Source organism: Cygnus atratus, chromosome 5 (genome assembly GCF_013377495.2).
Source record: "Cygnus atratus isolate AKBS03 ecotype Queensland, Australia chromosome 5, CAtr_DNAZoo_HiC_assembly, whole genome shotgun sequence".
NCBI classification, from domain to species: domain Eukaryota; kingdom Metazoa; phylum Chordata; class Aves; order Anseriformes; family Anatidae; genus Cygnus; species Cygnus atratus.
In genome coordinates, this window is record NC_066366.1 from 51820713 (window position 1) to 51838921 (window position 18209).

The window sequence follows — 18209 nt, forward strand, 5'->3', positions numbered from 1 at the left end:
GGTGCAAGCAGCAACTTGCACAGGAAGACTGATACATAATCTGCTGAGCCTGACTCCAGCATTCTTCGCTCCTCACATGACAGATCAGGTACTTGGTCAAAATGTCTCTGAAAATGCTGCAGTCCCCCCAGTATCAAGGCATCCTGCTCTTGTAAGGAAAAGCTTGATCTGTCTGTCACTCCCTCATCTATTTGCCTTGAATAGCCTCTAGACATTTACTGTATTAATGACCTCCCTTTTTTCTTCATTTCTACTCAATGTTGTCATCCCTAAACACAGAAGAATTGTCATTTACAGGCACTTTCTCAGAACAAAGCTAAGAAAAATTTTCTACTGAAATTAGGCACAATGTGTGCACTTTTCTTAGAAACTGTGCCCTGGCTGTATCTAAGAAACACTAAGAACCCTCCTGTAATCCAAGATGATTCTGACTTGCTACCAAAGCACAAGGTGAGACCAAGTTTGTGCAGTTTGAGATTTCAGCATGGGCATTTTGCCTAACTCAGAGCTGTCCTGTTTATCTGTCACCTTCTTGAGAAATCACGTGCACAGTTATGTACTCTTATTTGAATCTGAAATACCATGCACCATGTTTTGTCTCTCACTCTTCCATTTTCTGCATGTCTGAGGCCTGACCTCCTTTGTTTAGCTTCAGTACTCAGGATTGTAACCTGGCCAAGAAAGAACTGGCCTCTAGTCCTTCTTTTCACCGACTTCCTTCGCGTCCTTAGGAAATCACTTCACTTCTCTGCTTCCAGTCTCACTTCTTACATGCAAACACAGACAAGACAGTATCAACCCTCTATGTTGGGCTGATGCATTCAAATTGGATATTGGTGGAGAAAGTAAAACAGCTGCTGTAAATCATTACAGTAGCTTTATTGCAGGATTAACACCATTGATGTTAAGGGGATTATTGAATAAGACAATGTTCTATTTGGGTTAGTGTCCTAATGAGGAGGAACTACGTTCATGCCTCTCATCTGGTTTGTATGCGGGAAATTTAAAGAAAATAAAAAAAGGTAGACATACTGTTATTTCAGTGTGGGAAACCCAGCCAGGAATTTCATTAGGTTCTTGTCCAGATAAAGGAAGTCACTGAGAATATATAATGTCATGTAGAAACACAAACTATCAAGCACAAACTACCTTTTTTTCTCAAAGGTCAATAACTACTTTACTGGACATTTCAGTGTCAGTTTGTTTTGGAAAAAGTGCTTGTACCTCTGACCTAGATGAATAACAGTGGTGTTACTTTGACGTCAAGCGAGATGCAGCATTGTATGTGTCTGATGTGGTGCAGAGGCAACGATACTCATGCCACTATTGCAGCTGAAATTATAGGAGAGCTATACTTTTCATGATTTACACAACTCATTGGCAATCAAGGTGCAGAGCCACTAGTGAACGTGTCGGAGAGTCACCTCCATACCTCCATGGTGAATTTGCGTAAGCATAGATTAGATCAGCCTGGTGGTTTTCAGTGCTGCAAACCAGTGCTACCTGAATGTGCCAGCTTCTGGCATGACTTCAGTATTACTGCCCACTGAGAGAGGTATGCTGCTGAGACAAGTGTGGCTGGGAAGTGAGGGGATAATGATGCTGACCTGTTTTAAGGAATCCTTTCAGGAGCTATACTGGTTTCATGGGAAGTGTGTTTCTCCCAGGATAAAAACTACTGCCACATTAGCTAATAAAAGGAGGAGTATTACACGATGATGGATGTGTGAAAATGACACACCAAAACAAGCCAGCACACCCCATTACTCCCCCAGGGGAGAGAATGGAAGAACAAACTACATGTGACAATGTCAGTCATGTTGCTTAATGCACTGCTGTGGGACATCCAGATACTATAGTGATGTGGACAACATAAGAACCTGTTTGGAGCTGCATAGCACAGTGGTAAAATGGTGAAAACTTGAAGGTCATGGTCCACGCCTTTAGAAGAAGTCAATCAAGAACCAGAAAAGCTGTATGTGAGCTTTTCGGCATGATAATTTTTACCTCCATACTGATCTAAGAGTATATTAGAGGAGGCCCCTATGTGGCTTCTATAAAAGAAATTGTGAAAACTGAAGGAATTTGTCAATAATTATTCTTAAATTGTTCCACTCTGAAAGTTGGAAAAAAATACAATTTTTGTCAAAAATATTCCATTGCAATATTTTCTAAATGAAAACTTAAATACACTATATAGTGATAATTTTCTGGTTTGGGATTATAATAATTTTAACTTTAAAAGGATAAAAAATTTAAAATGGAAAAATAAAAACAAAATTATTCTGAAATTGTTGCAGGAAAAGTTTTGATAGACACATCCAATCTTTTCCATATAAATTATTTAAGAATGCTCTATATTTCTATTTTTATTATTTATTTAGTTTTATTTTTATCTCGAAAGCTATCACATATTAGGAAAATTATTTTGTATCCTACTTTGCTCCAGACTCATAGAATGCCACCATAAAGATGACTATGTGGGTTCTAGACTGTTGGAGGTCTTTTCTACAGAACAGTCCTCTTCAAACCTCTTTTGATCTATTACAGCAGTGTGCTGCCTTTAAAATTAATCTGAATGTCTAACAGTTCAATCTGGATCAGGCTTTGGACAGTAGACTACAGAAACAAAAGACTAAACCAAAATTATGTTCCAGGACCTCTGCAATCATAAGAATTATCTAAAAAGTACCTCTGCTTTTAATAAGGAAAATAGGTACACATGTATGTATTGTATTTGTACAGTGATATTTAAAATTTGTGGAAGCATTATCATGAAACAGAAGACAAACAATATTAGATGCAAAAACTTGACCATTTCTGAAGTAGAAAATCACGAAAGAGAACTCAGCCAAGGTTCAGTTCATATGTAAAGTCAATGGCATATTGTTTTATAAGAATTTAATCTTGTTCTTTCATCTTGTTTTTCTACTCCCCAAACTCAAACCATGAATGGGAAATAAGAGACAAGAATGCATACCACCAAATGGTAAAGAAAGGCAATAAATAACAGAATACACATATCCAGGTGCCAATGTGATTTAAGCTCTCCTAAGTCTTCTGAAGGGAAACAATAGCTTTAAGTTCTTTTAGAATAATGTAGTACATGAGTTTCTAGGTACAAAAAAAAGAGAAGAAAGTGAAGGAAAATTTTGATATTTTCTGTAAAACAATGACTGCATTCCTTTCAATACAAATAATCCAAAGGAAAATTTTTAAGGAACCAAGCTTGAAGATATAATTTGTCTAAATTTTAAAGGTCACCTCTCAGACCATACATTATCTATTTAATACACACTGATTCAATGCACCACTCCTGGTAGTATTTATAAACCCCTTCTCTACTTTCCTTCTATCATCTTATTTTGGGCCCGTGGCTTTTCCCAGACTGCAGTCCTCCAGTAATGGCAAATAAAAAATGCTTGTGAAGCTGAAAATGTCTATTCAGCCACCTTCAGCCTTATATGAACCTTTCAGCAATTTACTGGAAGAATAAAGAGCCATGCAATCTTTAAAGCATCTTAATTGTTCTCTGAGTGTAATAGAACCCTTGGGAGATGTGACCCTACTTTGGCTGTAAATCACACTTGATTCTATGGGCTGTGCTGTTCCTCCCTATCTATGGAACATATATGGCATTAAAGTAGACTATTAAATCACAGACACGCTTATTTTTCAAACGGACCTTATAAGTTCCTGGCTTTACCATTTTTTCCCCCAAAGAAAGGTCGGAAATGGATATGAAAATGGCAGGGGAATAAATGGTTGCCTGAGAATGAAAAAGGGTGTGAGAAAACAGTAATTAATCTCCAATGACTCTTGCCATTTTTTCTAAGAAGCCCTAGTCAGTCAATCTTCTTCCAATCTGTCTACCATTGCCCTTTTACCACCAGTATATCACCTATTCGCCCACAAACTCATTTGCCAGTTGTCTCCATTCCTTTCCCGAATTAAAACTCTGCCAACCTGAAATGGTTCAAAATCTCCCTCCAAGTTATGCCAAACAACTTCTCAGAAACCTTCAGCACACACCTATCCTCTAGGCTGAGAACCATTTTTCTCCTTGTTTAACCTTGCCAGAGCTGAGCACCACACCCTTGGCTCTGGTCCCACGCTGTAACCACGTTCTCAGCTTCCAAGACAAAGCACACAGACATACTGTCCTCTGACACAAACAACTAACTCTTGGACTCAGATTTTTTTTTTCCTTTTATGTGACAGCTCCCACTTACCTTAGCAGAATTTATATATTGTCAGCCCATAACAATCCTGTTGTGTTCAAACACAAGAAGCTTTTCTACCATGAAAGTGGTCAAACATTGGAAGAAAAAAAAAAAATCCCAAAGAGGTCTTCATCCTTGGAGATATACAAAACCCAACTGGACAAAGTCCTTGGTGACCCTGCTGTGAGCATGGGAGTTGGAACAGCTGTTTTCTAGAGATCCTTTTCAACCTTTCCATTATTTTGGATTCTTAAGGTGACCTTTTTGTTTAGTGCTTATTCAAGGGCAAGCATATTGACAGTGTGGACAAATCACGGCACTACATATGTTCTCCATCTTTCCCACTGTTACTGTGGTGGTCAGAAACAACCAGTAAAAGACAAAGATTTTCTTTTTTTTTTTTTTTTTTTTTTTTCTGTAAAGACAGTTGATGTTGAATGCTGAAATGGAAGATGGAGTTTGAAGGAGATAGGAAAACAAATGTAAACACGAACTTCTGAGCTACAGCAGAACTGTTGGTTTCTGAGACTGACCAGCTTACGTCCAGTTTTGAGATCTACCCTACAGCATGTACCGGGAGTAAGCTGAGATTCCCACTGTTTGGTATGCAGCTGACTCACTGAGGCACTGTAGCACAGTGAGTAGTATAACAACATCCCAAGGTCTGATCACCTCCTAAGGTGCCTCCTCTTTCACTAACTCCAAAGGGAATCTGAGGTAAATGGATTCAATCCCTAACATAGTTGTCTCCTTTAAGTGCCTACAGGCACATGTGTAATGTGGACTGATAGGTGGCACAAATCCTCCCAAAGCTGCCTTAGGGTGCTAAACCACCACACCACACAAATTCAAGGCTAGCTTTAATGCTGCAATTCTGGCATTCCATTTGAGGAAAACAGTATTCCCATTACAGACTCACAAACCAGGTGGGTTATATGGCATTAAAAAGTTTTGTTTTCTGCAAGGAAAGCAGAAGGGTGGGAGATGCAAAATAAGTACTGGAGAATCATAAAGCACCCACCTGGGTTTCCTTAGCAAAGATTAAATGCCAGAGATTCAGCCAACACTAAGAACAACTACACAGCAGTATGCCTGCAGTTCCCTTGAAAGCTGAGTACAGTCTGTTACCACTTTAATATAAGAATTAATTGAAGAAAATTGAGAAACTAACTCAGATTTGACCTCTGGGTATTCTCTCTCAGTAAGTCCAGTTTAGCCCAAAGGAACATAAACTAAGGAAAAATATTAACCCACTACATGCTGGCTGAATGTGCCAGTTGAGACAGAAAGATCCTACAGTTTCAAGGCAGTTTATTTTAGTCTTAAGAAGTGATGTATCTTGCTTCCCAGGAAGACAATGCTGTTCTGTGACATGTGGTTACAGTACAGATGGAGTGCTGGTTGATTGCATAATGGTCTGGTGTTGGAGAATTCAAACGTGAGCTGTCTTCATAGATTGGAAGCGTCTTTCTTGCACCATTTCCAGGTTTGTTGTCACTCATAATATTTGAGGGAATGCTTCATGAACCAATAATGCAGCTGCTGTGAAAATGTTCCACAGGAGCTGTCAACCATCCTATTAGCACACTTACTGACACTGGCCACAGCTGACTCTCTTTAAACATGCCAGTCTTAAAGTAAAAAATAGTTTTATTGAAGGATGTACTTGGCACTTTTCAATATTAAAATACTAAATAAATAATGGCATGTTTTCCTTTAAAACTTTAAAATGTAACTGTATCTATCTGGACTCAGTTTGCAGACATGCATTAATTCATTTAGATACAGCATCTGAAAATCTGACTCTCAACTTTCCAGTAATGTACATCTCCTAATGAATAAGGAATTATCACATTCCATATTTTCAGTCACTAATGAGCATTAAAGGCACTACAGATATACCATAGAAAATGTAAAATCAGGTGGATTTTTTCCCAGAAATTTGGGCTTATTTCTGCCATGTCAGTCATTCCCCAGAATACAGAGTACTGCAGTGTCCAAGACAAACTGTTCTGCATATGAGCCTAAACATAAAGAAATTTAACCACTTTAAAGAATGCAGCTTCCTGAGGAACTTTTGAAATTATTGTGGGTCCCTACTGTAATCTGTCTCCCTTTCTTGGTGTTTTGTTATCTCAAATATTATCTAAATGTAATATTATGTAACTGTCTTTATTAATAGGGTATTTGAAAAAGAACAGACTTCCATTCTGAAGACAAAGCTAATTGTGACCAGTCTTAGAAGAGAGGATGGGAACTTATAGGCCACTCATCAAGTGATCTCTATTTCCTGAACTCATCAGTCTTACCCTTTCTGTTGCTCGTCCATTATTCCAAAGGTGTGATTCTGTCATGGAAGGTCATACTCATTGCAGGAAAAGCTGTCTTTAATCAAGCTTGTGTTCTGCCAGTTGAAAGTTTTGAATAATCAGGCTGCAGTAAATTATTTTTCAAAATCTGAATATTCTTATGGTATTAAGAATTGTCAGATAAACAACAACAACAAAAAATAATGCAATGCTGTTGCAAAGACATTGTTTTCTGTGGTGTCTACCCTGTGTAGGGCACAGAAGATAATTCTTTGATTATAGTTTGGGTTGGTGGTGCTTCTCAAGCTTTGGGAGTACACTAGCAGACCAAAGAGATTTTTACCTATGAAGAAAGTTAAAGTAACGTGCTTGTTTAGGTAAGAGAGGGCAGAAGGGAACATAATGCATTTGTTCTATTCCTGAATACAGCTAGCTTTAGCTCCTAGTTTAAAGCAACAACAAGGCATTGTGATTTCTAGGGCATGTCCCACCTAAGACAGCCCCCCTACCCCAGCTTCTGGAAATGCCAGCTACTAGACTGTCCTTTTCCTGCAGTTAGCAACAGCAATGGTAGCAGCATCCTTGATGCTACTTTGAGCCTCTCTCAACATACATTAGCTGTGGCTCCCAAAATTAGAGACAGGAAAGAAGCAAGCAGCTTCTTTTTGCTACAGCAAAGATGTGGGCTGAACATCAGGAGAAAACCTCCAACCTGACAAACTTCAATCTGATGGTATGACATTGATGGTTACTGATGGTCTAGAAACAACCTTACTGGGAGGTCTTTCAGAATAATACACAGTATCTGTTAGGAATGGTATACATATAGCGGACTGTACTTCACCTATAATTTTGGACAGGGCAATCTAGAATCACTAGTGCTGGAACTCTGTATTTCAGTAGTGATTTTGCAATCCTGACTCCAGATGAAAGCTGAAAATTATTTTTTTGTTAGAAAATAAATGAACCACTTCATCTTTCCAGATAAAGTGCTTTATTTTCAACATGTAAAGTGCTCATTTAATCTTAATGTGAAATAATTCTAAAATTCTCATTTTTCTAAACATACATTTTGGCAACCTACAATTTCTCTATTTGAAAATATGGAATTTGGGAAAATAAACATTCAAAAATACAGAATTTTAATGGACTTAATGACAATGTTGTAGATTTTTTTTTCCATCTAGTATTCATATGACTTACTCCTATGCATGTAGGCAGAGGTCCTGAACTCACAGATTGCTGAGGCCTCTAAGCTATAGGTGAAGAATCTGAAGTTGAACTTTTAACCTGACCACAGCGATGTGGTTTTTAGCAAGTATCTCCTTTTTCCAAAAACATCACTAACATCTTGTCTAGATTTAGCTTGAGCCAGAGACTGTTCATGTAAACACTGGTCTCATTTAGGCAATGGGACAGTGAGGAGATAAGGATGTTACTGTAAGCATTAAACATCCTTAGGTACACCAAATATTTCTCTGGCTGGAGAGTATTCAAGTATTTAAATAATACCTCCCAGTGCTCCCAAATTATTTTGTAAACTATATATATCATACCACTAAGGTGAAGCTCCTTTTTCAGCCTTGGAGAGCTTATGAAATGTGTCATGAAATGTTGCCACCAACTTTTACAGAGGGCATAATCTTTATAAGACCTTCTCTGGCTCTAAAGGATGAAGAACTGATGTGGCCTTAGTTGGACTTAAACAAATAGATATTACCAGTTTGGAAGCTTGGACCTATTCACAGCTTACTAAACACCCTCTTGAGAATTCCAGATATTTAAAGATGGCCCACCACTCCCCTTAGCCCCCACTTCCCTGCATCCTGAGCAATGGTGGAAACAGACTCCCGTCACATCTCCATTTTCCAATGCATGTATATATTAAGTCAGGTCAGATGGGGTCATTGGTCTTTGATCTACTGTATTTCTTCATTCTTGTTTGAAACCACCCAACCTTTCTCACATTCGCATAACTCATGATAGTGAAAGCAGCAACTGTCTGTTCCACTTCCTAACTAATAAGTTCTGTTCATACTGGGAGGAAAAAACAGCTTTATAATAATGCAGAATTTTCTGCTAGAAAGCCAAGTGCTAATAACTTTATGCTGTGCCCTTGTCTTCCGTCTTATTCCAATAATATCTACAGACCACCTGTATTTTCCCTTTGACTGCTTTTACCCCTCTTCTTTTCTGTGCAAGAGCAAGGAGCAGAACTTTGCTACCTTTGTGATTATTAGCAGCCCGGGGTTCATACTGACTAGTCCCAGTGGCATAGGGTTAATGAGTTAAGTGTGCTTATTCAATTAAGCCACCTCTTTCTTTTAGCTCACATAAATTTTAACCTGATCGCTTCAAAATTTCCTTTGGCACTATTCAGTAATAGAATCAATTGAATAAACTGAATCAAAAGAAAAATGAATGCCTTCTTAGTTCTTAAGTATGTGTGTACTTGATTTGCTCTCAATAACATAAACGGATGGAAATCTCAGTAGAGCTATTCTGATCAGTTGATATACAGTTTACATCATGGAGTATAGGCAAACTGGAATCCTCCTGGGTCCTAACAAACCTAATGCTTGGAAATATTTGGCACTATTTTGAATTTTAGGCTGTTTTTGGTGAAAGTTACTCAGTTAGCTATTTTTCTCAAAATGCCCTCAGACTACACCATTCTTACATCAACCACTTCAGTGCGTTAAGTTGAACAGAGGATGAATGAACCGCTTCACTTGTAATTGCAGAGCACCTTTTCTAACACAGCTGCAGAATATAGCAATTTACTTTCTTCAAAGATGTGTTTCTGGAACTGTAAAACAGTCCTGGATATCACACTGCAGCATGAGAGACCTACTGATGGCTATGGTTAAGGCAACACAGGACGAAGTGGAATAGCAGTACACAAGAATCTTTTTATCTGTAAATAAGATGTTGAAAGAAAAGCCACTGGATCCTGATCCACACTTATATGCAATGAGTATCTGACATACTAAAAAGGTGTTTGATTTTGAATGCTGATTATCACTGAAAAGCATCACATTTGAATCTCTCTGATTAAATGGAGGACTTTCATAATGGTATTACTAATTACATTTGTATACACACTGACTGCCCTTAAAAACACCCTCTTAAGGTAAGATTCGTCTCATCTAACATTAATCATTTAAAAATTAAGCATCTAGTCTAAGCCAATTATCTCAGCTGCCTCTGTAGGCAGTGAAGAGAGACAGACCCCCACCTCCAGAGCATGATTCATCACACCAGTCTTACAAAGGGATGAATTTCTTGTTGATTTGTTCCACTTACATCATGATGTCATCAAACAGATGAAATGACTTCTGCCCTGAGTATAAATGAGAAACTGGATGAAGAAAATAAAAATCCACAAATGAACAAAATCTTTCCAGTAATGCCATATTGAATTGGTTTATAAAAATTAAATTAATGTGATATTCATCCATCTAGGTTATTACACATAATGATATTGTACTTAAAGATGATGACCCTCTGTTTCTATTCAGCGGTACACAGAATGCCCCAGACCTGAAGCAACAGTAAAGATCCTACACAAAAACTTGAAACAAGCAAATAACTTAAATCATCCCTGCACAAGAATGATCTGAATCCATTTTCTTGTGGATGATTAATACCAAGATTCCTATTGGACTGCAGTGAATATACTTCTGAAAAGGCCTGACATATTTTGCTGTTTCCTTTAACATCTGTAGGTAACTTACCAGCTAAAGCATATTCATTTTATTTAGAAGCTGTAGAAGACCTTGATCTTTCATGACTTTCTACTATTGGGAATGTCACGTAATGGGACATTTATCCGATTCGCTTCCAACACTGCACATAACTAGACTTTCTTCTGGACTGTGTTCTTCTTAATCATATGCCTCTAAATCAACCTGTAACTTGCCCTGGGGGACACTTAGAAAAACAATCTTTCACAGAAAGTGTTTCAAAGAGCAAAAGAGAGCCACTGTGTCCTGTGAACACATAAAATATAAAATGTAAATTGAATTGCATTAAGGTTTTGCACAGAATAAACTCAAATTAAAATAGCCCTAGAGATCTCTTGCTTATTTGGCAGTTTAATCTGGCCTAGGATCCAGAACTGATTGCTGAACTATCTCCTAGAAACGTGATCTTCAAACTTCATCTTATTCACAGAGACCTTGGCAGCACGAACAGGCAGTACATCACTCCAGCTCTATCTCTGCTGCATTGGCCTCTGGTTCTGAATTACAGCATCTATCACATTCTGGCTTTTGCTTGCCAAGCTTTTAAAGGTGTGCTCTTGCTCACTGTACCTTATGAACAGCTTTCCCTTCCATCATTGGGCCTGCTTTTGAAGTTTACTGATATCGACTTATAAAATATTCTCTCTCTGCATGCCTACCCCCTCTGACTACTGCGTAACTGAGACATACATGCATATCGCAAGTGTCAAGTTCCAGTTTGAAAGTGCTTTCTCTTGCTCAGGCAGACTGTGGAAACTTCTGCCCATAAATATCTGAACCTTATATGCTTTTAAAACCAGACACAACATACATCCTTTGGTTAAGATCTATTTATAATTAATAACGTGGCATAGACTGGCAGATTCTTCACTGAAAAGACTATAGACATGAACTCTATGTATATATGTATACATATATATTTGGAGATATGCTCTACTTCTCTTTTCAGATTTAATACCATCATATATCATATTTGTTTTTAAACCATGCTTTGCTCTGAATTTTTATTTTATAATAAAATGCTGAATTTTGCATGTTGACAAGAATTGGCCTCAGAGTTACATTTTCGCTTTTTAACAGCCTGATCATGAAAACAACCTTGTAACTTTCCACTGCCTGATCCTGGTTATGTTGCATGTTATCCCCAAATGCTGAAAAATACTGAAATCGAATAATCTGTGGACAACTGACAAATTGTCCTTTTTTTTTTTCTTTTTTTTTCCCCCTAGTACACAATATTTTTGCAATAAAGTACTTTATATATATTAGGCATTAAACTTACTTAAATGAGAGTAATTGGGAAGAGAAGGCCAGAAGAGTTCCAGGCCAGAGATAAAATGTGGTCAATACCGTAGTCCACAAAGCATAGTAGTATCACTATAGTGATCCACTATATTCTTGTCCATTGATGTGCAACAATAAGCTGTGAGAGGCTGTGTTGACATTACTGTGTCTGGGTAGGCTGCCCAATTTCCTTTCCTGGGGCATGTCCCAGGGTGTTCCAGCTCTGGGAAGTACTCAGAAGGGCCAGACTCCTCCCTCATATTCATTCCAAAGTAAACGCATGGGTGTGCACCACATGGGAACCATGGCACTACCTGCAGAAGTGTTAGTTTGGATAGTGAGGAACCCTAGCATGCAGTCTTCATTATATCAGATGGTAAGTCTAGATACAACCTGGGGTAGCTGTAACATAACAGCCTAGTCAATAAAATTGGCAAGGTGTTCATATCTATCTTGAGTAATTATTAACAAGGGACAAAAATGAACAAAATTGTGAAGCCTACAGTCTTGTATATACAATGAAAAAATTAGATATATGGTATATCATAAATATTAGGCCACCTTGTGTGCTGTGTACAAGTTTAAGAATAAAGTTTTTTTTGTTTGTTTTTAACTAATTGATATCTGTAATGCATTTAATGATATTAACTAAACTATTTGCCACCTTCCACAGACTTTAATGTGATTTTGAGAAAATACAAATACTAGATCCACTGTACTTGGCAGGAGTTACTGGAGCAAACTGTCTGAGGTGAACTCAAATAAAAAATAAGAGGATTAGTTAAAATCAGAAGAGAAAAGGTATTGTGATTCCAGTAAACCTGTTCTTTTAGCCAGGTGGGATATAAATCTTTGAGTGCACATTTCAAGAAGAAACTCAGTTGCAAGACAGTCATGTAACTCTGCTCTTTAACAAAGATATGTCTTTGTGTAAGTACTGTCTTTTTCTTTCATTAATAAACTAATTTATTGTGTATTTAGAATAATATTTTAGATATCAATTCTGACTGTTTTCAATATACAGTGATTATATAAATAAATGAAAATGTCGTTGTTAGCAGTAGTGGGAGAAAATGCCTGCGGAGCATGCAAGAGAAGCCTACAGAACATTCTGAGGTCTGAGTAAAATACCTATAGCTTCTGACTAAAAATCTAAGCATCTCCAAAACTTCTCTAAAAGAGAAAGAATGAAGGAAATAACTTTGGACCTTTCAGCAAGACAGACAAAGGAGCATGTCTTCTATCATTGCCCTCTTTCAGAAGCCCACAGAAAGGCATCTGTGGGAGAACAGGACATCTGAGATCTTTAACAGCTGACTCTCCTCTAAAGAGGTGACAAATGAGGGAGTCTGGATCAATGTTATATTTCATGAAAAAAAACACCCACAAAACAAGTGGAACTGCAGACTGCTTGACCATTTGACTAAGGAAGGTGCATGACATCATTAAGATGCAAAAAATAGACCTTTAAATTACACTAGTTGGCAAGAAGGGATGTTTGTAACAAACAGTCAGTTCACAGATAACACTGGGAGTTTATTCCATTTGAAATCAAAAATACTTTGAAATGAAGGGTTAAATTAAGTCTCTAGAGAATGGAAAGTGAGTTATGCCAGCTGTTACATGCCCAATGAAACCACCTTTATACACACACAGTAGCTTCAGAGAAGTAGGGGAAAGTTTACTTCATCACTGGAGAAATACGTTGCATTTTTATAGAGAGAAATGCCACTGAATTGCACTGGGTTTTAAAGCTGGAAGTTGTCACAGAAGTTCTGCTTTCTCATGCAGCCCTTTGTTATAAGCTTTGGGGAGAAGGGAAAACTTTTGCCATCACTATTGCTATTATAAGCATCATTACTGCTACTTTTCTATTTTGACAGGACATTATGATATATTGCCTCACTTTATCGCAGTTTATGTTATTATATAAATGCTAAAAATGACAAAGTTTGGAGACCACAGGTATTCCTAGAAAGTGCCAAGCAAGCTGTAAATCATATTAAGATAATCTGGGGACTTGAAAAGAATTGTGTTGAATAGCTTTGTGTGGCTCAAACATGTAATGGTACTTTTAGATCATTCACATGCTGTCTACAGCATCAAGCAATGGAGAGGAAGTAACATCTAAAGCAATGAATAAAGGAGACCTCACACCTTGTTTTCTCCTCTATTACCTACTTATTTATACCTTAGTAATAGCAAGAGGTTCCAGGCAGAGATCAAGCCTGCATTTTAGTTAAAATAATAATAATCCTTTCTCACTTAATTCAAATATAGGGTGAAAGACAACAGGTAGATACAATGCGAGAGGAGGAGAAGGAAGGTGACAGTGATGATTATTGCAGTAAACAGCAGTCACCAATTACCTAGTCATTGTTTAGCCTTCTTTGTAAAATACAGTACATCTGGAAAGCTGGTAAATGTTATCTTTAGATCTGTCTTTAGTTTCTGTAAACTGGCAGTATCCTTTACGCTACTTGGAAAATGTTTCCCCCCCCAGTGAAGAAATATAGAACACTTTCTATTTTGCTTGTACACACACAAAAAAAGATTTATACATTTCAACGTATCAGTCAAGCTCATCTGTCCTGATGTCCCATATATTTGAAGTAATATATTTTCTCTTAATTATCATTGCATTAATCCCAATAACCTATTTTAACTAATGCGGAGAATAATCCTGCTTCAATCCAGAAAAGTTAGTAGGTGAAATGTCTATACCTTTGTTTGTTGTAATGGCTAACCACTCTGACTGCTCAGTACTTTGCCACGTTCATCGCTTATGTGGCTTCACTTGGTAGTTATTGGTTGCTGTTATGACCTACTGTGATAGGTTAAAACATTCATTAGCAGCTAGAATAATCTTCCAGGAAGAAAACTCATATATCACAGGAAGTTTATGGATCACAGGAAGTTCCGCACCAACATAGAATCATAGAATATCCCGAGTTGGAAGGGACCCATAAGGATCATCAAGTCCAACTCCTGGCACCGCACAGGTCTGCCAAAAAGTTTAGACCATGTGACTAAGTGCACAGTCCAATCTCTTCTTAAATTCAGACAGGCTTGGTGCAGTGACTACTTCACTGGGGACCCTGTTCCAGTGTGCATGAGAAAGAACTTCTTCATGGTGATGGTCACAGAGAACTGGAACAGGCTTCCCAGGGAGGTTGTGGAGTCTCCTTCTCTGGAGATATTCAAGGCTCGTCTAGATGCCTGCCTGGGCAACCTGCTCCAGGGAACCTGCTTTGGCAGGGGGGTTGGACCTGATGATCTCTGGAAGTCCCTTCCAACGCCTACAATTCTGTGATTCTGTGAAATTCTGGGTGTTTCTGTCAACTTCTGGATAAAGAGTTTCTCAGTGCAAAACACTTTTTTTCAGCTTCATTATTATTATTAATGTATGCAACTCCTAATTTTTGGACATCTTTTCCTACTGACATGGGGAAAACAGAATGCAGTGCTTCAGGATCCTTTTCCCTCCAGTGTATTATGCAGACACCCCTTATCCCATGCCCAGTCCCTAGTTTGTTGTTTCACTACTAAGGAGTGACTTAATTTTATTTATTTATTTTACCATGGCATCATGAGGGCAATTTAATTTGCTTCCCAATTCTGACTTTTAAATCTCTTCCTAATAAACTAAACTAAGGATACTCAGTCTATTTTTCAGTGTGATATGTTCCTTGCTCCAGATTACAGCAGACTTTGCTATTTTAAAATGTATTTTGTTCAAATGAACTTGCTCTGTCCTCTCCTAATCATTACAACAAACATTGCCACTTTTCTCAGCATTAGTTACTTTTATTTCCAGATTATTGATAAGAACATGAATAGCTTTGAGTTACAGACATTGCCTTGAATTCATATTAGAAATCATTAGATAGTTTGATGTTAACAGCTACCCTGTCAGATCTATCAATATCCTTTTCTTAATATGTTCAATATATACTCAATTTGCAATGCATCGTGCTGTTTTAAGGAGCGTCTTCTGGCACTATGGTGTTTATCAGATGTCTAGATATGCTATGACAGTCACATTGTTACCTTTGTCAGTCCAATTTCTAATTTCACAGCAATATCTAGGTCATATTGGGCAAGAGTTGTAGGTACTTTCCCTTGGGTTTACTTATTCAGACATTAAGAAAGCATACAAACAGCAAGAATAGAAGTAAGGTCTCCATGATGATACACACACAGAATGTCCCTTTGACAGTGTGAACTTAAAATGAACACAAGATAGCTTGTTTCTGTAGATAACAGTCTTTATATATTTGAAGCTCAAATGCACAAAAAAAAAACAAAAAACAAAAGGATAATGATTATGTGGCTGAACACTCCACAGTTGTCTGGGAGAGATGTCAGGAACTTCCTAGCAAGAGGGGAAGAACTGAAGCTGAAATTCTCAGAGGCTGATTTTCTCGGATTTTCTAAAAATATTCTGTACTATATTTAAACATTTCAGATTAGTTGCCACAGTTCTCAGACTTTGGCATTTATTTATCTAAAGAAGGTAGGTGCTGAGAAAGTAGAAAGTTTTAAGAAAACCATCTCTGCTGGTTTTGTACTTTTTACTAAGATCCTGCCATGAACAGATTCCAGCAAGGAACTAACATTAGAGTATCGAGACTTAGGACCTGATTCAAGTTACAGTCCAGTCTAGTACAAAATGAATCAGTTGTACTTCACACTTCCACAGTCTTCTCTCATCTGTAAAGATCACAACCCCATACTCTTTCATTCATTTTTGGGTGTGAGAGGAGGAATCATGGAACTTTTCCAGGACCCCCTTCTGTATGCAGCTCCAGCAAATATCTCATGCATTCCTTGTTTTCCTCAGAACCAGGAGGAAAAGTCTTTCATTGAAATGCTAATAGAGGAATAAACTGTATAATAAGACTGCATCCCCTTTGGGCCTACATGTAATTTACACATAAAATGAAATTGCACATGGCCTTGTTTCATAGCATATTTGTTTAATTATCTGTCTTAAAAAGACTTTTTCAATTAATTTTCAATATTTAAAAAAGGAATAAGATTTCCAATTTATCCGTGTACCTGATAATTAAGTATAGTTTGGGGAATAATTACATTATCTAATAGTAGAAATTTGTCCAGCTCTTATAACTGGCATTTTTCAGCAGTTTTGCTTGCTTTCTTGTTCTCCAACTACTCTAATTCAAAATAAGTTTACATTCTGCATATTTCAGTCATTCCCCAGTCATAACACCAAACACAGATCAGTTGACCAAAATGGTTCTGCCTTCCCTGAAAATGAATACTACTCTAGGACTTTGATACCCACATCAATATGGACAGAACCACGCCAGCCCGAAACTCTCCAAGAAGTCTTTTTGTACAGTTCTGGTGTATGCCTGGATAAGTACAAAAATCTATGAAAGTATTAAGTTTTTCATCAGCTCTCACGGTCTGAGAAACATACTGTCTGGCATACAGTGTTGAATTCTGATGAACTTTGTACAAGAAAGCTGGAATATCCTTGTGCAATTTTAGTTGGAAGAGGAATAGAAGAGAAATTCTGGAGAGCTAGTTTTATGACTGGATTTGGAAAAAAAATCCAATTACTTATCCTAGTAAGGTAAGAACCAAGAAAGATAGAGCTATTTTCTGAATATACATGGTGCTAGGGATTAGTATCAAACAGGAAAAAAATTAAGCCCATGAGGTCCAAATAGCAACCTCTGGGTCAAAATCAGCCTGGCATTTTTTCCATTGAGGAGATAATGAACATGACTTTTTGATGCAGTGAAGGGGCTGAGGAGGTGTCCCCCCTGCAGGTACCACACCATGCAATGTCCCAAGCTGCTGCCACCGTTGCATCAGCTCACTGTAGAAGGCAAAGCCCTGCTTCTGAGATCCAGTTCACTCATTTCCCAAAGCTCAAACAACCTGATTTGAGAAACACAAGAAACAGGATGAGCAAAACAAACAGCTTGGTGTTTCAGGGTAAACAAATACAATGACCTCATTAAGATGGTTGAACATTGCTAATAACAGCTGATATTAGCTATGATATTAGCTGAGAGTAGGCCAAAGCAAGAAACACTGGTTCAGCAGCACATATACTAAAATTGGCACAATACGGAGAAGATTAGCATGGCTTCTGAGCATGAATAAAGCACAAATTTGTGAAGCATTCCATATTTTTGATTCTATGCTGTGGCACTAAGGGAGATTGTTTAGTGGTGGAACTCAGTAGGTCAGGTTGGTGGTTGAACTTGATGATCTTGAAGGCCTTTTCCAAGCTAGATCATGCTATAATTATTAGGAAAAAAAAAGAAAAAAAAAAGATTTTCAGCTAACTCACAGCATGGAACAGCCTGTAGTGACATGGACTCCACACTTCTGTGGGCTCCTCCACCATGCAGAAATACTGGAATTGTGCTATAATCATAAGTGTAATTGCTTGTGTACAGCTTACATACAGAACCAATGTGCTAGAGTCACATGCATTTTGTCATTTAACAGATTTGGTAGACAGCACACTGAAAGTCTCATGTAACTTTGCCTAGGGAAAGGATTTCCCACCTATACGAGCTGCAACATGCTGCTCCTACAGCTGAGATAAAGGCAGTAGGATGGAAAGCAGTCACCTCACACATTTTGCCACTCTCAGCACCAAG

At 37.8% G+C, this 18209-nt stretch overlaps 1 non-coding gene across 1 annotated transcript; it reads left to right on the plus strand.

The window, feature by feature from the left end:
- The first annotated feature begins 17631 nt into the window (after nt 1–17631).
- Nucleotides 17632–17734, plus strand: LOC118258203 (U6 spliceosomal RNA). Its single transcript, XR_004781822.1, has one exon. It is a non-coding gene; the product is annotated as a U6 spliceosomal RNA (small nuclear RNA).
- The last annotated feature ends 475 nt before the right edge of the window (nt 17735–18209 follow it).